Source organism: Protopterus annectens, chromosome 1.part0 (assembly GCF_019279795.1).
Source record: "Protopterus annectens isolate FY-2018-M chromosome 1.part0, PAN1.0, whole genome shotgun sequence".
In the NCBI taxonomy this organism is placed as follows: domain Eukaryota; kingdom Metazoa; phylum Chordata; order Ceratodontiformes; family Protopteridae; genus Protopterus; species Protopterus annectens.
This window is the reverse complement of record NC_056725.1, coordinates 1,160,628,108-1,160,652,531: the sequence shown is the minus strand read 5'-3', so window position 1 is coordinate 1,160,652,531 and position 24,424 is coordinate 1,160,628,108.

Here is a 24,424-nt window from a genome sequence, read left to right as displayed (position 1 = left end):
AGTTAACTCATTATTGTGGGTACTAAAGAATCTAAAATGGGGCAGAGCCAAGATGGCCAACTGATAGCAGCAATTTTTCACAACTCCATGAAACTAGTATAAAAAAACAGGAAATAACTTATTTTATTTTAGCAAAAATACTTAGAATTGATAGACAAAAGTATAAACTATATTATTAGTAACTTTGGTGAACTTAGGAAAGTTTTTTTCCTGCCAAATTATAAAGGAGAATATATCATTTGTGGAGATGAGCACTTCGAATACTTACTCTGATACGACTTTAAAAAAAGAAATGCAGCTTGTGACATCTGCTCTACAAGAACTCTCACTAAAAATGGATGATTTTAAGGAGAATTTACAAAACCTCAAGGAAAATTGTCAGAAGTAAACAGATTCTCTCAAGGAACATATACAGCAGCATCAATCCAGAATAACACACTTAGAAGCATCCCTGAATGATCCTGATGGAAGACTGAAGGAAGAAGAAAGCCAGAAAGATTTTCTCATCAAACAAAACATTTGGCTTCTCAATAAAGTGGATGACCTGGAAAACAGGAAGAGAAGGTCAAATATAAGGATGTACGGCATTCCTGAGAGAGCTGAAGGAGAATATATATATTTTTTCCTGACTACCTGGATTCTAGAGATTTTAGATTTAAAGGAGGGTTTGTCCTTTGGTATTGAAAGGGCTCATAAAGCTTTAGGAAAGCCAATGTCAACATCCTCCTCTATTCCTCCCAGATCAATAGTCATAAAGTTTCAATCTTATTTGGACAAGGAGTTGGTCCTAAAGTCTGCCTGGAGGAAAAGACCATTCAAATTTAATCAAAACCCAATTAGGTTTGATAATGACTATTCTACCAGGGTTTTGGAACAGAGGAAAAAAGCTTGGCCATTAATAAAACTGTTAAAGCAGAATAACATCAAAACTCAGCTCGTCTTTCCTGCCAGAATAAAAATTCTATATCAGAATGAAATGAGATCATTTAATGATCTAGAGGAAGCCACTGCCTTTATTAAAAACAATAACATTATTTCCTTACCTGAAGATATGGAATGGGCATCTACATCTCTGAAGAGAATTACTGATAAATCTTCTTGGACTGATGTTAAAAAGAAAAAACAAACAACTGAGTCAAAGATTGCTGTTCCACTAAATCTCTCAAAGCATCTACTGCAACTGCACTTTAATTTGTTTTATACTTGCTAGATTTTCAAGTAAGGTATGTCATGACAATAGTTTTCTTATTGCTTTTCTTTCTCTTTTTGCTTTTTCATTTCTATACTTTTTTGTTCATACACAAATTAAATAACTGTTTATGCTTTTAGTATATTAGTATAATATTACTGGTTTATTGAGTGATATAATTGAACAGTAAGCTATCTTTGCTTTTATGACCTTAAAGATGACATGTTTTATTTCAAATATATAGCCCTTTGCCCTGCTAAATATTCTTCTGAGTTATTACATAGGCATAGTCACTGCTTAGATTATTTATCAAAACTGTTTTGGATACATGGGATAACAAGGAATATCTATGATTTAGTATATATATTAATTAGTTTTTTTAATATTTATAACTTCTGATTGTTTCAGAATATATATTGGTACCTATATGAACAACAAGCTGCTTACTGGCTTTTGACATACAGTGGGTCTCTCTGACAGTTATATGCGTGTATGTTTTATGGCACAAGGTTTTTAAATGGTTACAAGTTATGTTTCCTGTAGAGTTTAATGTTAAAGTGCTGTTTTCTCTCTCATTGGCATTGGATGTTATTTTACTGTTTGGAAGTATCTGGCAGTTAAACTTTGCATTTGCTACTGTAAATAAGCAGAGTTTGTGACACAGTTAAAGTGAGGTCAGGAAACTGTACTGTGTAGTGTGCTGGGTGGGAAAAAAAGAAGTTATGTCTTACCATAATGTTCCATCTGTGTTGTAGATCTTTGTTCATTCATTACTACTAGGACCCCAGTTCCATCCTCGGAACCGATACGACTGTTTCCAAGCTCGCACCAGCCAAAAACTCTCAGCTAAGACCTACCCATAATGCCCCTCTCCTAGTTACTCCAGATCGAGTTTGCCCGCCCCTATATAATAGACATAGCAAATAGAAAAAAATAGTAGAAGGCTCTGTCTGAGCAAATGCCCTGTCTGAGCAAATGCCCTAACCAGGAGCTCCTAAAGTCCACCAGGAGTCCAGGCAGGGGGAAGAAGGAGGGGAAGTAATGAATGAACAAAGATCTACAATACAGAAGGAACGTTATGGTAAGACATAACTTCTTTATCTGATGTTGTAAATTTTTGTTTATTCATTACCATTAGGACGGAGTCCCCAGCTACTTGAGTCCTGGGTGGCCCTAAGGAAGGATATTCCTGAGCATCAAAGAACCAAAAGATGCTCGTCCCCTGGAGGCCAAATCCAATTTGTACTGAGAGATAAAGGTATGAGGTACCCAAGTGGCTGTTGTGCAGATAACATCCATAGAGGCTCTGGAATGAAATGCTACAGAAGTAGCCATAGATCTGGTAGAATGAGACTTTATTCTGGAAGGTAAGGATAGCTTATTCTGTTGGTAGATAAAGGTAATGACGTTTCTAAGCCAAGAGGATAAAGTCACTTTGGAAACGGGTTCACCCAATCTGGGTCCTGCAAAGGACACAAACAATTGATCTGTTTTCCTGAAAGATTTAGTCCTGTCCAAATAACAACGAATCTGCCGATGCACATCAAGGGTGTGCAAAAGGTACTCCCCTCTATTAGACTGTTGATGGAAGAAAACCGGCAGGTCAATAGATTGGTTAATGGAAAAAAACAGAAATGATCTTGGGCAAGAAAGAAGGGTCAGTATGAAGGGACACCCTATCCGTGTGGAAAATCAAGTAAGGTCTCTTGACACTGAAGGCCTGCAGCTCAGATACTCTTCTCGCTGAGGTAAGTGCTACTAGAAGTAAGGTTTTCCATGACAAAAATTTTAAATAACATAAATCAAAGGGCTCAAAAGGAGGACCTGTGAGAGATTGAAGTACCAAATTCAAGTCCCAGGGTTCTAAGGGAGGCTTGACCGGAGGTTTAACATGTTATATGCCTTTCAAAAAAGTCTTGCATAGTCGGTGTGACATAATCGAAGAATTATCGAGTCCATTATGAAAATTAGTGATAGCTGGTCAATGTACAGTGATCGTCGATGCTCAGGCTTCTGCATGTAAAAGAGTAGTCAGGTGTTGTAGGATCTTTTGAACAGGCATAGAGAAAGGGTCTAAGTTCTGATCTTTGGCCCAAACAGAGAACCTAGTCCATTTACTAGAATAAACTTTCCTGGTGGAAGGTTTGTGTGAAGCCAGAAGAACTTCACAAACAGGAGATGGGATGTCAGGCAGACTGGCAATCATTGGAAGTGGAGGAACCAAGCTGTGAGCGTGAGACTGTGGAGGTTCGGATAAATCAGTCCCTGAGGATGAGATAACAGGTCTTGAGAATGATCCAGGATCCACGGGCTGTGAATCAGATGAGGCCATAGAAATGAGAACCAGACTTGACGGGGCCAGTAGGGGGCAATGAGGAACACTTTGCATCTCAACCTCTAAGCTTACTGGAGAAATTTTGGAATGAGGGAAAATGGGGGAAAGGCATACAGAAGACCCGGGGGCCAATCGTGCATTAGAACATCCCTCAGTGGTTCCCCTGAGGGGGAATCAGGGCAAAGTAGCTTCTGCATTTGTTGTTTAGGGGGGAAGCAAACAGATCACAGCAAGGCTTGTTCCAGCATTGGAAGATCTGATCTGCTGTTACAGGGTTGAGAGACCACTCGTGAGGCATCAGGATGTTCCTGCTCAGATTGTCCACAATAAGGTTGGAACTCCCGGGAATGTGAGTTGCTATAAGAAAGTGGTTGGAAGCTATCACCCAGTGCCAAATCCTCATGGCTTCCCGACACAGGGGGTAAGACCTGGTTCCACCTTGCTTGTTAATATACTAGATGACTGACATGTTGTCTGACTGAATTGCAATGGTGCCAGAGGGTAGGGATGCATGGAGTGCTTGCAATGCTAAGAGAACTGCCCTCAGTTCCAGGACATTTATGTGCAAATTGGCCTCCATGGGGGACCAGGTGCCTTGGACTGTGTTTCCCTGGAAATGTCCCCCCCCCACCCTAACAGTGGCTGCGGGCTGGGTAAGACAGAATGGTCAACACCAAAGATTCGTTTGTGGCTTCATCCACCATAGCATTCCTTCCTTGCAATGGTATGTAAGACGTATCATGTAGTCAAGTGGGTGAGTTAGAAATGACCATTGTGCTGAAAGGAGCCACTGCAGGATTCTCATGTGCAGTCTCGCCAGTGGTACTAATGTAATGGCAGCTGCCATGGAGCATAAGAGTTGCAGTACAAGACATGCTGGTACATAGGTTTGAGGAAGAAGGTCTTGGATTTGGTGTCTTATTTTCGAAAGCCTGTGAGGGGGGAGATAAGCTTGACAGGATGTTGTGTCGAAGGCTGCTCCAATAAATTTCAGTGTCTTCATTGGGGACATTTGAAATTTGTCCTTGTTGATTGTAATCCCCAAGCGGAGAGCGAGACCTTGAATGTAAGAGAGGCTGCGGACTAGGAGATTCCAGGTTGGAGCGGTAAGGAGCCAATGGTCTAGATAGGGAAACACCTGGAATCCTTGTAGTCAAAGATGAGCTATCACAACTGCCATACATTTGGCAAACACTCGGGGGCTGCCGAGACACCGAATGGCAATGCCCTGAACTGGCAGTGATTGTCTCCCAGCCAGAAGCGAAGAAACCTCCGGGAGCAGTGATCCATCTTTATGTGGTAGTACGTGTCCTGGAGGTCTATAGAGCACATCCAGTTGTCCCTCCCTAGGAAGGGAAGAATGGACTGTACCGTGACCATCTGGAATTTTTGAGGTTTGATAAATTTGTTCAATAGGCTGAGATCCAGGATTGGTCTCCAGTCCCCTGTCTTTTTTGGCACTAAAAAGAACCTCGAGTAAAACCCGGATCCTGTCTGGTCTGGTGGGACTGGTTGGGTGACTCTTTTTCTTAGCAGCTTTTCTATTTCTAAGGCTGCTAATTCCCTCTGATTGGGTGGTACATCGGGGATTCATTTGACAGGTCTGGGAATTAAATTGAATGGCATTTGGTAGCCTCTGGATATTATTCTCTGTACCCAAACATCAGTAGTAATAAGAAGCCAGGCTGGTAGGTGTAGAGAAAAATGACCCGAATGCTTTCAGAGGAAAGCAATCAGGCCGCTGCTCAGGAGTGCTGGTAGGGTTTGCCGGAGAAAGAATCTCTAACGCACTGGTTATGCTGACCCCCTCTACCCCGAAAGGGGTGTCTTCCATATGAGTTGCCCCCTCTGCCTCGGGGGGATTGTTCACCACAAGTGTTACGAAAAGATCCTTGGGATTTCTTAAACCACATTTTTCCTCCCTTCTGGTTCCTTGAGTAGGACCTCTGGGGTTGGAAAAGCATATGTCCACAGCAGACAAGGTCTTTCCATCTTTCTCACTATGTGCAAGTGTGTCTCATACTTTGGGTCCAAAAAGTGCAGATTCATTGACAGGTGCATTGATGAAGGAAGATTTAAAGGGGTCTGCAAAGTCACACAACTGCATCCAAGCATTACGTCTCATGACAATGCCTGATACGGCAGCTTGAGCTGCCCCCTCGGTGGTGTGAGATATTAAACGCATCAAGGAGTTTGAGATGGATTCAAGGGTAGTTAGCTGTGAGGCAACAGTATCACGTACCTCATCAGGCAGTACACCCACCAAAGAGGAAGACATTTCAGAAATTAGGTCTCTTTGGAGGTGAGTAAAGTGTGCCAGATAGTTCAGCAACCAAATGGCGAAGGTCACTGAAGTATAGGTCCACTTCCCTAGTCTATCCATGGTCCAGGACTCCCTGTTTGGAGGATGGACAGTGGAACTATCTTCTGCCAGTTCCCTCTTGGTGGCCGCCACCATGACCATAGAAACAACCATCAACTGCTTGATCCAGTGGGGCTGGTCTTCAGGTGTAGATAAAATTTTGTCTGGCCTCCGGGGGACAAGTTCTACTTTCTCAAGGGCATTCCAAGCACACTGCAGAATGAGTTAACAAGATCATCTGCAAGTGGAGTCACCCAGGAAGTAGATTACTGGGCACGGAAGGCCTGCAAGAACACCGATTCCTCAGAAGAAGGGTTAGTGAACTTCCAGTCTCCCCGATGCTTAAGGATTTTGAGAATGTCTCCGAATGAGACGTCATCTGGGGGAGACCATGGGGACCATTCCCCCTCATCACAATCAGTGTCTTCAGTGATAGATTCCTCTGGGGAATCAAGGTGCTTCCTCTTGCACCATTTCTTCCAGGGTGGCTCCCCAGTGGGATCTTCTGAGGAGGACTCCAGAGAAGGGGGTCCCTTCAAAGGGGGGTTCTTGTGACTCCCATGCCCGGGGTCCCAAAATAGAGGGTTGGGAGAGGTGCATGCTAGGGGGAGTTCTGATACTGATGTCATTGGTGCTGACTGCAAGCCTTCGGAGTGAAGGAACCTCTCCATCACCTGGACAGCAGGCCTACCCGAGGAGGGATGGGAGCCCAGAACCGGGAAGGACAACCTTGGAATCAGGGTCACACCCCACCCTGAAGAGCCCCCCTCCAGGTGAGGCACTCCGAGAGGACTGGAAGCCATTGGAGCCATGGACCTAGACGGCGTCAGCGAGAAAATAGGCACTGGGCTAGGTACCAAATTATGGGTGGTCCAAGCACTGCTCCGAGAGAGCATTGGCTCCATTGGAGCCAATGCAGCAAGGGAGGTCAGTGCCAACAGGGGAAAAACTACTGTCGGAGCCAAGACAGTATGCACCAGAGTGGACATCAGTACTGGGATCTCCAGGATCTGGGTAGAGGTCGGAGGAGGATAAACAGTGGAAGATGTAGTAAAAGATTCTGAGCCAAGAGGGATGGAAGGTCTAGGTGGAATGGGCAATCCCCTAGCTGCCAGAAGCTGGTCCACAACCTGCACTAGCTCTAATTCAGAAAAACTCCTAGTGGATCTAAAGGAGGTTGCTGAAGGAGAATAAGGTCTTTCCATAAAGGGGCTAAACATCTGCCCCAAAAATCGGCAGAGAGCCTGGTGCCGAAGAGGTCTGCGTCGAGGGCACCGGCGAAGTGGTGAGCAGACACGGTTCTGTAACTGATGGAGATGGAGGAATTGCGTGACTCAGTTTTTCCTTATATTTTTTGGTCTTTGGAGGGGGTGAGACCTCAGACCCAGATACAGCCTCCGAAAAATGTGTCTTGATTAAACCTTTTAAAATAAGTTTATTTTTACATTCTGCTAGTGTACGGTTACTAAAACTAGCACAAATGTTACAGTCAGCTTTAATATGATCCACGCCCAAACAGTAGACACAACAAGCATGTGTATCCAAGTTAGACATCTTATGCCCACACTTGTCACACTGTTTAAACCCCAACTTAGCTTTGTCTGACATAGTAAGGCAACAAGGCTATCCTATAGAAAAAACAAAATAAGGGAGAGAAAAGGTAAGAGAATACCAATGATGGCATTTAAAAAATGGAAAGGAAGGTCCTGTCAAAGGCAGGAGAGAGGGACACTACCAATATGGTAGAAATTAAATTACCAAGGTAAATGGTAGGGAATAGAATTAGGTTATAGGCGACAGTGAGAAAAGACTAAATTGACTAAAAAATAAACAATTTTGAATAGAAGCTGTCTTAAAAATGATGTTCTACTTAGCTTTGAGAGAGATGGCTAGCACGTCTGACTACGAATGCGGCAAACGAGATCTTGAGTAACTAGGAGAGTGGCATTATGGGTAGGTCTTAGCTGAGAGTTTTTGGCTGGCGAGCTTGGAAACGGTCATATCAGTTCTGAGGACGGAAACGAGATCCTAATAGTAATTAATGAGCAAAGATTTACATCAGATTGTCAGTTTGAAATCTAAGAAGTGAAGCTTTCTTACTTAGCTCATGACATCATGCATTCTATGCATGCAGATCAGATTACATTAAATCTAATGTGTATATGCAAGCCTAATTCTGAATGTCAACTCTCTGATTGGTTAATATAGTATAGTAGGCTTCTTTTACAAGAATTATGAGTTACACTGTCTGCAGACATATTAATGGTTCCCTTTTATAATAGTGACTATATTTTGTGATAAAATATATACAGAAATGTTATTTTTTCTTGCAAACAGTTAATTATAGCCACTATTTCTAGTGAATATACTGGAGTTTTTTTATAAATAGATCTTTATAAATAACTTTCCTATGCAGTTAGCAAGTGTTTAGTATAGGCTTATACATTTACAGGAAATGCTTATGTCTAATGGTAATAACTGTAAGGATACTCAAACACCATACTAAATCCTAGCAAATATTTGTATGAATAATTTTGATGGAACTATAATTACTTTGCATTTAATATGTGGATTTCCTTATTGTATCCTAGATATTATTTATATTTCAGATGTCATGTTTTCAGTTATTATAAAGTCATGTTTTTTAGTATATTAGCACTTTATGATGGGAAAAGAGCTCAGTAATATCTATGACTTGTGATAACACAACAAAAACAAGTTATGAGTTTCAGTATTTCCCTATTACAATGTTTGATACTTACAGCTATCTCTATCTTAATTTTGTCTTTGAGTCATTCACTTTTAAGACCTGTTATCCATAGTAAATTTTATATAAATAATGGTTTTTACTAATTTTTGTCATTTTAACTGATGCCAGTTAATTATTATTGACTTTAGTCAGTTATTTAAACATCTGCTAATCCAAACGTTTAGGACTTAATTAAGGACAAATATGTCTTATGGAATATTTCTAAAAATCTATGTTAACATCTTTTGGAAATGGCACACACTCACTATGTGCTAACACCCAATTCTCATGAAGTTTTTATTTAGTGGGAGCTTGTCATAATAAGAGTTATTCAGAGGGCAAGTAAATACAAATGCTAAATGATTCTTTGATTTGTTCTGCCATTTTGAAGTTTTTATTAGAACTAATGCAGATGACATGCTTAGGTATTTTGGGTAATTATTTATATTGTTAATAAAGCTAATGTTTCCTTAGTCTATTAAGCACTAAATTCAGATTATATATATATATATATATATATATATATATATTGTAATAAGCCTCTTGCTTCCTTAGTGAATAATTACTCTATAAATTAATAATAAAACTACCCCACCATTAACAGGGAAAACTACTCGTGTACCAACTCCAATGCCCTGGATCAACTTATCCACACCCCCACCAGGGGCAACAATATCCTAGACCTAGTCATTACCAACATGAGTGACTGGTGTTCCACACCTGAAGTCAACTTCCCGTTGGTCCGATCCAACCATAAGCTAATCACCCTTGATATCCACATCCCGGCCCCACCCCTCATTAAGGAAACCATAGTAAAAAATTTCTCCAAAACCAACTTCATGCTTCTTAAGACAGAAGTGGTGAACTTCATGACACCCATGCAGATGGACAATACAGTTACAACTGCTGAATCCTACACAAATGCACTCTATAAGCACTTACCCGAGTGTATGGATCGTGCTATCCCAAACAGAACCAAGACGCTACCCTCCAAAAATAGGACGCCAACCTGGTGGTCCCCTGCCATAAACAAACTTTACAACAGAAGGAAGAAACTGTCGCAAAAGAGAGTAAAATCCCATGAGTGGAAGAGTGCCCTGGTCAGCCTCAGTAAGAAGCTGAGATCCCTTATCAGATCCTCCAAAGCTAGCTACAAAAACAAAATCACCACTAATTCTAAGGACAACCACAAAGCATTCTATAGCTATTTCAAGAATCTCAATGGCAACACCCAGATCTGCTCTGAGTTACAGCACAAAGGCACGAAAATTACAGAACCAACTGATATTGCCAACATCCTGGCAGATAGGTTCAGTGCTAACTTTACCCCCCCCTCACCCCCTAAAGGGCCCATATCTATACAGGAATAATGCAGAGTCCCTGTAATCACAACTACGCAGGTAAAAGCTGCACTCTCTAAAGCCAAAAACACAGCATCCATGGGACCGGACAACATCCCAGGCTGCGTTTTACATGAACTTCAGAACAAACTGGCTCCCCACTTAAGCTCCATGTTCAATAATAGCCTTGCATCAAACTTTGTGCCCACTGAATGGTGCACAGCAACAGTTATCCCACTCCACAAAGGAGGAGCCACCACCTATCCCGGGAACTATCGACTTATTAGCCTGATGAGCCTGGTCTGCAAGGCCATGGAATGTATCATCATGGAACTCATAAACAAAGATATTAGTAACCTCCAAACTCTGGATCCCACCCAGTTCGGGTTTGTGAAAGGCATATCATGCCTCCTGAACCTGATCGACTTTTTTGAGGCAGTCACCAAAGCCATAGATGAGGGTAAGGTGGTTCACACAGCCTATCTTGACCACTCCAAGGCTTTCAATACCATCCCTCATTCTGGAATTATAGCTAAACTCACTAAACTTGACACAAGATGGGTTGTCAACTGGCTCACTGACAGAACCCACACTGTAAAAGTTGCAGACTCCAAATCTGACCTCAAAGCAGTGACAAGTGGAGTACCACAGGGTTCCGTCCTGGGACCTCTCCTGTTTGGTATCTACTTCTCTGAAGTACAGGCTAACACAGAAGGCCTCTGGCTAATGAAGTTGGCAGATGACTGCAAACTAGGAGCCATAGTCAAGTCCCCAAATGATGTGGACATCCTACAGAAGGGTCTCGCTGAGACAGATGCCTGGTGTTAGAGCTGTGGCCTCAAGCTCAATGCCAAAAAGTGCAGTGTCATCCCCTTTTGTAAAAAGTCTGTACCCATGAACTACCACATAGGCAGCAATCTACTTAACACCGAATGTGTGATAATTTGGGACCCAGGTGGACAGTAGTCTCTCCTTTGATAGTCACATCAACACAGTAGTCAGGAAGTCCTTCTATGTGGCACACCTCATCATAAAAGGGTTCTCATACAGGAAAAAAGAGGTCATTGTTCCCATCTACTCGACACTCATTAGACCCATTATAGAGTACAATGCCCCTTTTGGAACGTACCTCACAAGACATCTGCAGCAGCTGGAAAGGCCACAGAAGTACCTCACAAAGAGGATTACTGGCCTTAAACAAATGTCCTACCATGACCACCTCAAAAAACTCCAGCTTTACTCCATAGCATATCGCCTACTCCGAGGTGATCTCTGCCTAACATATAAAGCTATGTCAAACCCAGAGCTGTTGGACATGCTACACCTAAAGAAATCCCAATTTCTCTGAGCTACACCTTGTCACCACAATAAGCAAGACATGCTGGAGGGATAGATTCCTATCCCAGAGACTTCCCATACTCTGGAACAGGATACACATATATGTAAAGCAAAGTTCTTCAATAGCACTCTTCAAGAAAAATCTTGATGAGTGGATGGGAAATAGGAAATACACCCTGGGGATCACTTCTGTGTCTCTGCTCTACAGTGGCACAGGAAAATAACTTTCTTGGGTGGCATAAGCCAGGGAACCTTGTTGGCTAGGCTTATGTAGGCCGTTGGGACAATAGCCTAGTACCTACCTATGAACCTATGAACCTAAATGTTTAATGTTTCTAATAATAGTGTATGTAACTCCTCTCTAAAACCTAACTGGAATCAGTATCTGATTAGTTGTTTATCACTGCTATTTTTCTCTTAATTTATAATATATTCTCCATTTTTTACTTTGTTTTCATGGGCTCGAACCAACAAAGGTCGATGGTTGGGATAGGTAGTCTAGCAGATTTAGTTTTGTTTGCTAGACTAGGAATGTATTTCATTCCATGTATAGGGTATATTAAAGTTTATATCAGAGTGAAATATGTTATTTTTTTGTTATTTAACTGTTTTTCTAGTTTTGAAATGTCTGACACAATTGTTTTACTTTTATTTTTCATGGGGAAAGTTATTTGGATTGAGATAAATAGAAATGCAACAATTGATATTCTATTGTCTATTCAGGAAGAGTATTATGTATACAGGATTCTATTAATACACGTTCCTTTTATTATTTATCTTTAAAGACTTCTGATATGGATTTGACTTTGATATCCTTAAATACTAATGACAAACAACCCATATAAGAGAGCCAACCTACTAAGGTATCTTAAACTAAACAAGGCTCAAGTAGATTTTCTCCAAGAGACACACTTTAAAATAAATGACACATTTATGTGGGACCCTAAGGAATACACAATACTTGCTCAATCTTCTTATAAAAATAAGACCAGAGGAGTAATAATTCTATGGAAAAAGACTTTCTTAAATCCCCAAATCATTTACAAACATGTAGTTAATGATGGACTCATGGCCTTAGTTATACTTAAGTTTAATAATAGAATTTGGACCCTGGTTAATTTATACTGGTTCCCGGGTATGGGGTTGGACTAGCTAAGAAACACTTAGACTTTATTACAACTACCTCTAAAAGTAATATTATACTAGGAGGTGATTTCAGTTGTATCACAGACATTACAGAAACTACCAATAGGAAATCTCCTAGACTATTGTCCTCAGCCAAACAGTTACAAAAGGACAGAAATGTTTAAATTAAAAGATACCTTTAATGCTTTGGGACCAAATTATTTACTATTCTCACACCAGGACTCTAGACATGGTACCCAAACTAAAATAGATAAAAGTTATATCTCACAAGAACTTTATTCTAAAATCTTGAATTTTTCAATACAACTTTGTCCTTTTTCAGATCATAATTCCCTGTTGTTAACAGTACACTTGGAATTCAATCAGTTAGTTATTACTTCAAGGATTCCTTCATATATCACAAAAATTAAAGACTTTAAATCTTGGATAACTTCTGAATGTCAGCTTTTCTTAGAGATTAATTATAAACCTGTAGCAAACACAATTATGGTTTGGGATTCTCTTAAGGCCTATCTATATGGTAAAACCATTATCTGGTACAAAAATAAAATTAAAGAATGGGACTCAGAGTTACAGCAACTCCAAAATCAAATATTATCTGTTAAATCTAATAATAACTTAATTGCTAGAGATAATAATAAGAAAACAGAAGAAACAAATAAGAAATACAATGAAATATTATCCCATAAAATTAATTTAGCTATGGAAAAATGGAAATTAAATTCTTATGCTATCTCTCCTAAGCATCTAGTATCTTTCATGAAGGAAAAAGGAAAAAAGTCTCGGACATAGGGGACATTCTGGAGGCTTTTAATTATCATTATGCAGAGCATCATAACGATAAAATAAGTACAAATGAATATGAGAGAAGTTAGAGAATATCATTCCCAACATAACAAGAATTCCTTGTACCTGCCTTCACTCACAGAACCCAAACACAAACAGCAAAAGCCCATCTGTACAAAACTTCTAGAAATCTTACTCATTTTAGTCAAAAGGTATTTATAGACATTTTAAAGGCGCAGAACTGGTACCCAACTAAAATACTTCTGCTAGATGAAGCAGTAGAGTACTTCAGTAACGTCTTTCTTAATGAAACTTTTAACAGACTCGCCCCTATGTGAACAAAATGAATTAAGCATATCCATGTCCCTTGGCTTACAAAAAAAGTAAACAGACTCTCATTGCTAAGGGCAGAGCATGGAATGAATGGCGTAATAATAGAAACCCACAAAGTGAAATAAAATACAAACAACTCTATAACACAGCTAAAAAGCTGGTCATTACCAGCAAAAGAAACCACTTTTCCACTCAACTAGACTCCCAAAACAACAATCCACAAAAGTTCTGGAAATCTATTACCTCACTCCTTAACCTTGAAAACCAACAAAATCCTACACCATCTCCTGATAAAGACCCACTGGAAATTGCCCAGCCTTTTAACACCCACTTCATTGAAACCATTCAAAAACTTGTCAGTGACTTCTCTACTCAAATAAACTCTACCTCAAATAAATCAGATAGCAACACAAATCCCCCCTCTCCTAAGTCAAACACAAGCACCCCCCTTTAAATGACACCTCAGATAGCAGCTCACTCACTTGTACTTTTACTATACAACATGTACACACCTCTCTAGTGCATAAACTTTTAACTAAATTAAAGCCATGCTCCCCCTCCGACAACAGACTTCCAGCAGAGTACTTAAAAATTGCTTCAGATGCTATAACATACCCTGTTAGCATTCTCATCAATTGATCCATCTCTGAATCACATTCCACAACTTTGGAAAAAATCCATTATAACTCTGATATATAAAGGTGATAATGCTAGTGATCTGTCTAATTACTGGCCCATTTCTATACTCTCTCCTCTATCTAAAATCCTAGAAAAGTGCATACACACTCAACTGTTAAAATATCTCATCAACAATAACTTACTTGCCTCCACTCAACATGGCTTCTGCCATGCACACAGCACTACCACTGCCTTACTTTCATTTACCAACACTGTTAACAAAGCCTTAGATGCTGGTCTAATAATCTCTGTTATCTTACTGAATCTATCCAAGGCTTTTGATACAGTTTCACACCCTAAACTACTACTACAACTACATTCCTTAAATTGCTCCCCACATTCACTGGCTTGGTTCTCCAACTATCTTTCTGACAGTAAACAATCTGTCAAATGACAGAACAAGCAATCCAAATATCTCCTAAACAAAACAGGAGTTCCCCAGGGGTCTAGGGTCTAGGGTCTATACTTGGGCCACTATTATTTAACATTTTCATCAATAACCTCCACAAAGCTTCCTATCTTAGTACTGCAATCCATACATAGACGATTCTACAATAATCTCCTCTGCTGTCAACCTGATAGACCTTCAATATCTAACACAAAAAGCCTTCACTTCTATTGAATCCTGGCTAAATAATGCCCAACTTTTACTCAACCCCCAAAAATCTAAACTCCTAATATTTTCATCCAAACCCTTAAATCAAGACTTCAAAATCATCTCACAAAATAATACCAAAATAGAACAAGTAAAATCATTAAAACTTCTGGGCATCACAATTGATGACAAACTCTTCTTCGATAATCCTAATGTAATGAAGAAAACCCATTTCAAACTTGCCAAACTATACAGGCATAAATATTTTATGAACACACCCACCAAGTTACAAGTGGCCAACTCTCTTCTCCTCCCCACCCTTCTTTATGGTAGCCCTATTTTTACCAACATACATACAACTCTTAAAAATAAATTATAGTCCTGCTACTATAAAATAGCAAAATTTGCCTGCAATGTGCCAACTCAAGCCCATCATTGTCTTGCCTTAAAATGTATAAACTGGCTCAACTTCTCCCACTATCTACAATACACCCAACTAACACTTACCCACAAACTACTATATAACCCCAACTTTTGCCCCTCTCTTCAGACCATCCTACATACATACACCACCCCACGTAATCTTAGGTCCTCAAGCATCAGCTCCTAAGCATATCCAAACCCAACAAGCATGTTGGACAAAGCATCTTAGCATCGCCAAAGCTTGGAATTCACTACCCTCTTCCGTTACTCATATAGACTCCTTAAAAGCATTCAAAACTGGACTAAAATCCTCAATACCTCAATAATCCAACATGCTCCTGTAACAACTCACCTAAACCTCCTTAAATAGGTCACTGTCTCTTTCGCTAGTCTCCATCAAATAATGTCCTTTAGCTCATACACCTTTGTTTTTGGTCCCAAAATTGTTCTTTTACTATACCTCTAGAGCCTATTATTCATCATGCTACTTTACCTTCTCTCAAAACGGCTTATAGTTTCCATACTGTAACTACCTTAAATTTCTGTAAATACTTGTTGATATGTATGATGTTTACTTGAACTGGTAACTGATGACTGATGTAAAATTGTAACTGCAAGTGATGTTCCTTTTACACTGTATATAACTGTTCATATGGTATGATATTTTTAACCTTTCTTGGAGCTTTCCCCCTGGGTATCCACTGAAAATGGGTGGACTTTCCTGGTTACCAAATAACATTAAATAAATAATAAATACAATATCCTGACTCTCCTCAAAGCAGAAAAAATATCCAAACTGTATCACTGCAGAGGCCACTGTGCCCTCCCCTATGCCACTGTATGAGCCCATTCACTTGCTCAATGAAAGGATACTGCCTTACAGTAGCTTGGTGTGTCACATGCCCACCCACAGACAACATGCCCCACTTCTTTTTTATCTATCTATGTATCTATCTATGTATCTATCTGTCTATCTATCTATCTATCTATCTATCTATCTATCTATCTATCTATCTATCTATAGCTATCCTTTGTTGCCTGGGTTACTCCCACTAATCTAGTAGCTTCTTTTCAGGGGAGAACCAAAGTGGTATTTGTACTGCCAGGGGAAATTTGGCCAGGGCATTGGGGGACTTCACCTACTTGCTACAGTAATCATGATGAGTAATGCCAGTGTTTACAAACACACATCCAGGTCCTAGCACAGTGGTCGTTATGAAGACATCTGTGTATCATGGAACCCAGAAGTGAGGAAGCAGAGGAGAATGCAGGCTCCAGAGATTATGTTAACATTGATTCAGATGTAAAACCTTTTAGCAGAGTCAAAGAAAGAAGTAGATGAATGTGTTGTTACAAACCTTCAGTTGGGAGGTTTGTGGGGTGATATATTACAAGAAATAATTTTTCAGAGTGAACCCAAGAATGGCAATGAACATTGTGGAGAGAGATAATGGGAAAATAATGGAAGAGGAGGCAGCAGAGGTCACAGATGGAGATAAAGAAGGGGAAAGAAGAAAATGCATGCCAAGATGATGACAAGTGTACTTAGAAAGAAAAGAAAAGAAGTGTGCCTGAAAATGTAAACAAAAGAAGACTGGTGGCAAAGCTAAAAAGTAAATGTGAAGCTCCATTAAACATGGAAGAGGTATGGGACAGTGATATTTTACTTCTGGGTGTTACGATTCAAGAAGTAAGAGCATTTATTCTAATAAATAGAAAGACTTTTTGTGAAATTATATTTGAGGCTATGCAAGAGATGGAGAACTTTATTAATGCATTTGAAAAAATTGGAAATTCATGGAATTCATTTATTATAAAGAATGCATTCAGAGAGAGACAAAGAAAATGTTACATCCACAGTTTCAAACAGAGACTGAATGAGATATTTTAAAAAGACATTTGAAAGTCACTTGCAAAGAAGTATTGAATATCAAAAATGTTTATGGTGATAGAGTTTTATGGACTGGGGTTTAGAACAGCAATTTTATTTTAAAACTGGAAAATGATGAAATCATACATAAACCAAGTGTTGTAAATGTGGAGAGGAATCAAGGTTTAATAGCATATTGGGAGCAAATAAAATATGTTTTTTAAGTGAAAAAAGAGGCATTTTGTGAATAATTATGAAAAAGCAAGATGTTACATTTGTGGAAAACTGGGACAAGGGGCAAAATATTGTGAGCTGGAATGTTATAGATATAAACAAAAATGACATTTAGCAATGGATTGTACAGAAATAGAAAAAAATAAAATAAAATTGAAGAAAGAAAAGCAGTAGAAAAAGAAAATAATAAGATAAAACAAAAAGAAAGAAAGAAAAATAACAGAAGAAAAAGAAGCTAGTGAGAAAGAAATGGATGGAGGTGTAGAAAAAATTTAGAAATTAGGAATGAAGAAGATATAAATTAGACTGTAGTTAAAAAGAAAACACATAGGTAAAAGAGTTAGAGACAGGAAAAGAAAGTCAAAGAGTATAAATGTAAAAAAAAGGAAATGTACAGAAAGAAGAAAATAAGTGAAAGGAAAATAAACAATATCTGAAAAATTAAAAAATAAAATAAAGAACAACTTAAAAATATTATCTTTAAATCTGAATGGTCTTTTAAATATAACAAGAAGAATAGAAATAATAGAATGGTTTAAACATTGTAATTTAGACATAATTATATTAAAAGATATAAGATTTACAACAAAAGAAGAATGATTACAGACAGAAAACTCATTGAATGGGCGTATAATATGAAATTTGGGAAATGAATGTTGTTCTGGAATTGCAAATTTATACAGGAAAACAGTTAAAATATTAGATCAAATATTATTAAAAATTAGTAGATTAACTATCTTAGACATCAGATGGCAAGAAAAATACATAGAATTATAGCAATTTATGCCTGTGTAATGGCTAAAGAAAGAGAAGGTTCATTTCAGGAAATATAAGAAGATATTATAGTGAAAATGAATATAATAATAACAGAAGATTTTAATTGTGATTTCAGTGAAAGAAGAAAAAAAGGAAAATATATGAAAATACTGAGGGAAGTAAATGTGGAAAATTGTATTTATGGAAAGGAAAACGATAGATATTCATAGGTTCATAGGTAGGTACTAGGCTATCTGCCCAAGGGCATTTATAAGCCTAGACAAAATGTGTTGGTTTTCACCTCCCCTTTAAATTAGTTTCCCGGGCCTCTGTCTAGCAGGGCCACTGAAGTGATCCCAGGGGTCAATCTACGATTTCCCATCCACTCGTCAAGATTTCTCTTGAAGATAGTCAGCGAGGGGCTCTGCCTAACATAAATTGGGATTCTATTCCAGAGCGAGGGAAGTCTCTGAGATAGGAATTTATCCCTCCAGCATGTCCTGTTAATTGTTGTGCTGAAGTTTAGTTCACTGGAGCATGTGGCTCTAAGAGATTTTGTTTTCCTGAGGTGGAGCATGTCCATTAATTCCGGGTTGGACATGGCATTATACGTCAGCCAGAGATCACCTCTGAGCAGGCGGTAAGCAGCCGAGTAAAGCTGGAGTTTTTTTAGATGAGCTGCATAGGGCATCTCTTTGAGGCCCATGATCCTCTTGTTGAGGTACTTCTGTGGTCTTTTCAGCTGTTGCAGGTGTCGAGTAAGGTACATTTCAAATGGTGGATTGTACTCTATTATGGGCCTAATGAGTGATGAGTAGAGGGGCACAATGACCTCTCTTGATCTAGAGGTGAACCCTTTTGTGATTAGGTGGGCTACATAGAAGGAATTTCTAACCACTTTAGCAATGTGATTATCGAAGGAGAGATTGCTATCTACCTGAGGCCCAGGTCCCTAAATACATCTTCCATACTTAGCGGATTACCACCTATGTGATAATTCGTGGGCACTTTGTTTTTCCCAAAGGGGATGGCTATGCATTTTTTGGCATTCAGCTTGAGGCCATGGTTTAGACACCAAGTATCTGTCTCTGTGAGACCCTTTTGGAGGGTGTCTGTGTCAGCCAGTGAGTCGATTATGGCCCCCAGTTCGCAGTCATCTGCAAACTTGGTCAGCCATAGTCCTCCTATGCTTGCCTGTACCTCAGAGAAGTATATACCGAACAGGAGGGGTCCCAGGACCGAGCCCTGTGGGACACCACTTGTAACTGGTTTAGAGTCGGACATGGCACCTGCGACTCTGATCATGTGTGTTCTATCCGTGAGCCAGTTGGCCACCCATCTCATGACATAGGGGTTAATGTTCAAGCTGGTGAGCTTATCTATGATGCCAGAGTGAGGAATAATGTCGAAGGCCTTAGCGAGGTCCAGTTAGGCTGTGTGGGCTACCTTTCCTTCATCTATGGCCTTGGTAACTGTTTCAAAGAAGTCCACTAGGTTTAGGAGGTAGAATCTGCCTTTAACAGAGCTGAATTGGGTAGGATCCAGTGTCTGGAGGTTCCCAATGTTTCTGTTTATGAGTTCCATGATGATTCTATCCATAGTTTTGCAGACCAGGCTAGTCAGGATTATAGGACGATAGTTCCCAGGTTCTGTTGTGGCACCACCATTGTGGAGCAGGATGACTGTTGCTGTACACCATTCTTTGGGTATATAGCCTGTGGTAAGGCTGAGTCTGAACAGTGAATTAAGGCGAGGGTTCAGCTCCTTTTGGAGTTCATGTAAGACGCAGCCTGAGACACCCTCTGGTCCCATTGATGCTGTGTTCTTAGCTTTAGAGAGGGCTGTTTTTACCTGCGTGTCCGTGATGTCTGGGGCTCTACATTCTTCTGGGATGGACATGGGCCCTTTTGGGGGAGAGGGGGGGGGGTAAAGTTTGCACTGAACTTGTCAGCCAGGATGTTGGCAATATCAGTTGGTTCAGTGTATTTTTTGCCATTTTGCACTTGCTCAGAGCATATCTGAGGGTTACCACCTAGATTTTTGACATAGCTAAAGAAGGCTTTGTGGTTATCTTTAGAGTCCTTGGCAATTTTTCTTTTGAAACTGGCCTTGGATGATTTTATGAGGGATCGTAGTTTCTTGCTAATATTGATCAGTGATGCCTTTCCTTTTTGGGATTTAGCTCTATCACGTTGTAGTTTCCTCCTTCTGTTGTAAAGCTTATTTATGGCCAGGGACCACCAGACTGGTTTCCTTTTTTGGAAGAGTGAGTTTTGGTTTTACTTGGGATGGCTCGATCCATGCATCCCTGTAGATGCTTATAGAATGCACTTGCAAAGGATTCTGCGGTTTGGGCAGCATTATCCTTTAGCAAAGGGGCTTTGAAACTTTCCACCTCGGTCTTGAGAAATGTAAAGGTGGCTTTTGAAAAGTTTTTCACAGTGGTTTCCTTGACTTGGGGTGGGGTCGGAATGTGGATGTCCAGTGTGATTAGTTTATGATCTGATCTTACCAGCGACGGGTTTACCTCTGGTGTGGAGCACTGATCCCCCATGTTGGTGATGATCAGGTCAAGTATGTTGTCACCTCTTGTGGGCATGGTGACCAGCTGTTCCAGGGCGTTTGAGTTTATAAACTCTAGGAAGCATTAGGCAAAGGAGTTTGTACTCGAGTAGTTATCCCAGTCAATGTTTGGGTAGTTGAAATCTCCCAATATCATGGTGTTTGGTAGGACCTTTGTATTTCCAATGTTCTCAGGAATGCTGAGTGGGGGTCCTGAGACAAGGTAGGTGATCTGTAGCAGGCTATGATCTGGAAAGCAGCTTTGCCCACTGATAGTTGCACATGGATGGTTTCCGAGGCCCTGTGCTATGCTACTAACCTGGAGGCGTGGGCATCCTTAATGAAAATGGACACACCCCCTCCTTTTGTAAATCGGTCCTGGTTCTGGGGCCGAAAGGTATGGTATGGGTTGTAGCCTGGTTGTGCTGGAGTGCTCTCTGGAGCTTTGAACCAGGTTTCTGTTACTACACAGATATCCATTTGCTCCATGCTAAGGAGTGCCTCGAGTGCATGCATTTTGAGGTTTAGACTTCTGGCATTGAGTAGCATTACCCTCAGTTTCTGGTTTCTTGTGTTGTTTATGGAGGTGGGTTTGTCTTTTGAGCCTTACCTAAAAAAGGCACTATGGGGGTGGCAAAAGCTTTGCCCAGTATTCGAAAGCCTAGGGGCGACAGGTGCAAGCCATCTCTGGCAAAGCAGCGTGGCTTGTCGAGCATGTCATCCCAGGCTGACAGACACTGGATCCCCTTTGAATGACACCAATAGCTTAGCCAATTGTTAAAATTAATATTTTTTTCTTCATACTGTGGCATCATTCTTGGTGAGGGCAAGATGCTACTCAGGGTCAGGGTTATACCGGCCTGGGCTACATGATCAGAGAGCTCCACTATGTCTCTTTTCATGTAGTCCAGGGAGGTACATCTCAGATCATTCACACCAACATGTACAATGACAGAGTCATATTTGTACTTGTTTTGGAGTGACCTGAGTGCTTGCGTTATGTGGCAAATCCTGACACCCGACAGGCAGCTTACAGTAACCTTCTTCTTGTTCAGTGTAGTGAGTGGGACGTCAGTGTGCCTAACAATAGAGTCACCTATTACTAGTGTATTGGATGTGTTGTTGTGCCTTAAGGGCTGTGGTAGAGTGGCACACTGACTTTGTGAAGTATGTGATACGTGGTTGTTGTTTGAGGGTGGAGGTTGCTTGGATGTCTGCTTTGAAGGTCTCTGCTGCTTAGGCAGATTTTTATTTAGAGCATCCGAGTATGTTTTTGTGTATTTATGCATGTTGTTTGCTGGTGCATGTGTGACTGTTTTATGTGAGACTGGAAGTGTGGTGCAAGTGTTTCCCTTCTCCTCCTGGCTGGCTATTCCAGTCATGGGTTGAGAGAGTTTGGCCTCCAGTTTGGCTATATAGTTGCATCTCTCACATACATTTGTGTTTGTTGGAAGGAGGAGAAATATGTTTCGAACAGAGATTGGTTACAGATAATAGAAGAATTAGTAAGGACTGGATTTTTAGACCATTTAGCAAAATGGGTAGAAACTGAAGAAAATACAGAGTATTTTAAGATAGGGAGTGGAATAAAAAGAATAAATGAAAAAGAATGGAATATAGAAGGTAATGAAGAGGATGCAATTGCAAAATTATAAAAAGAACATTTAACAATGGTACCATTTTACAAAAACTCCACTGAATGATGGAGAGTACTTAAAAATAAATATAGAGAGATTTATTTAAGCTGGGAAATAAACAGAACAAAGAAAGAGAAACAGGAATATGCAGATGTATATGAAGGACTTTTTGAAAATTTAGACTACAACAGAATAGAATTCCATGCAAAGGAAAAAAGTAATACATGAGAAAAATAAAGAAAAAATTTAAATGTTGTTTAAACAAAGATATTTACTATAAGGAAAAATAAGAGGTATCAGCCCACTTAGGAAAAAGTAGTAAAAGAGAAGAATAGTGTAATAAGACAAATGAGGGATAGAAATGATGAAGTTAAGAAAACTCAAACACAAATTATGGAAATAGTAGTAGAATATGTAGAAGAAATGTAAAAGAAGAACAGTAGAGACATCCAAATTGATTGGCAAGTTAAAAATTCCCAGATTTAATGAATAAAGAATTGGAAAAATAAATAATTAAAGGATTAGATAAAATAATTAAAGAGGCTAATATGGATTCACTAGTAGGTTCAGATGGAATTAGTTATAAAATGTATAAAAATTCAAGGATTGGCAAAAATGTTATTTTGTTAAGATTTTGAATGAATGAATGGGTGGGAGAGTGTTTCAAGTATAAGTTGATTTGTAGTGGAACCTTAAAAGTCTTATGGAAAAAAAGGGAATAAAGAAGAAATAAAAATGGAGGCTGGTAGAATTCAACAATACTGGCTATAAGATATTTATGAAGATTATTCAGAAGGTGATGGAAACCAAAATATCAGACATGCCATCTGCAGAACTCACCTTCTATCCACCCTCTTATAGGTTCATAGGTTCAAAGGTTGGTACTAGGCTATCGGCCCTAGGGCCTATGCAAGCCTAGCCAAACAATTCCCCGGATATTTCTTCCCACAATATTTACTTCCCTGGACACCTCTCTAGCAGGGTGACTGACATGATTCCTGGGGTGAATTTCCTATCTCCCATCCAATAGTCAAGGTTCCTTTAGAAGAGGACCAAGGAGGCGCTCAGCTTGACATATATGGCCTGTCTATTCCAGAGTATGGGAAGTCTCTGGGTCAGAAACCTATCCCTCCAGCATGTTTTGTTCATTGTGATGACAAGGTTTAGATCCCTGGAGTGTGTGGCTCTGAGGGATTGGGATTTCTTTAAGTGGAGCATGTCCAACAGCTCAGGGTTTGACATGGCGTTGTATGTTAAGCAGAGATTACCTCTGAGTAGACGATATGCCACAGAGTATAGCTGGAGTTTTTTTAGACGGTCAGCATAGGGTATCTGCTTTAGGCCTGTGATTCTTTTAGTGAGGTATTTCTGTGGCCTTTCCAGCTGTTGCAGATGTCTTGTGAGGTACATACCAAATGGGGCGTTGTACTCTATAATGGGTCTAATGAGGGATGAGTACAGTGGGACAATGACCTCTTTTTTCTGGATGAAAAGCCCTTAGTGATGAGGTGTGCCACATAGAAGGATTTCCTGACTGTTGTGGTGCTGTGGTTATCAAAGGTGAGACCACTGTCCACCTGTGTCCCTAAGCCTCTCATCACACTTTCAGTGTTTAGTGTACTGCCACCTATGTGGTAATTTATGGGTACATGTTTTTTCCCAGAGGGGATAACTATACATATTGTGGCATTAAGCTTGAGCCCATGGCTCTGGCACCAAGCATCTGTTTCTGTAAGGCCCTTTTGTAGAATATCCACATAATTTGGGGATTCAATAATGGCTCCCAGTTTGCAGTCATCTGCGAACTTTGTCAACCAGAGTCCCTTAGTGTTGGCCTGTACTTCAGAGAATAGATGCCAAACAAGAGCGGTCCCAGGACTGAAACCTCAGGTACTCCACTTGTCACTTGTCTGGAGCTGGATTTGGAGACGGCTACTTTTACAGTCTGGGTTCTGTCAGTAAGCCAGTTGGGAACCCATCAAGTGATGTAGAGATTTATGCCCAGCTTAGTAAGTTTATCTATGATTCCAGAGTGGGGGATGGTGTCGAAGGCCTTGGTGAGGTCCAGATAGGCTGTGTGGACCACCGTAC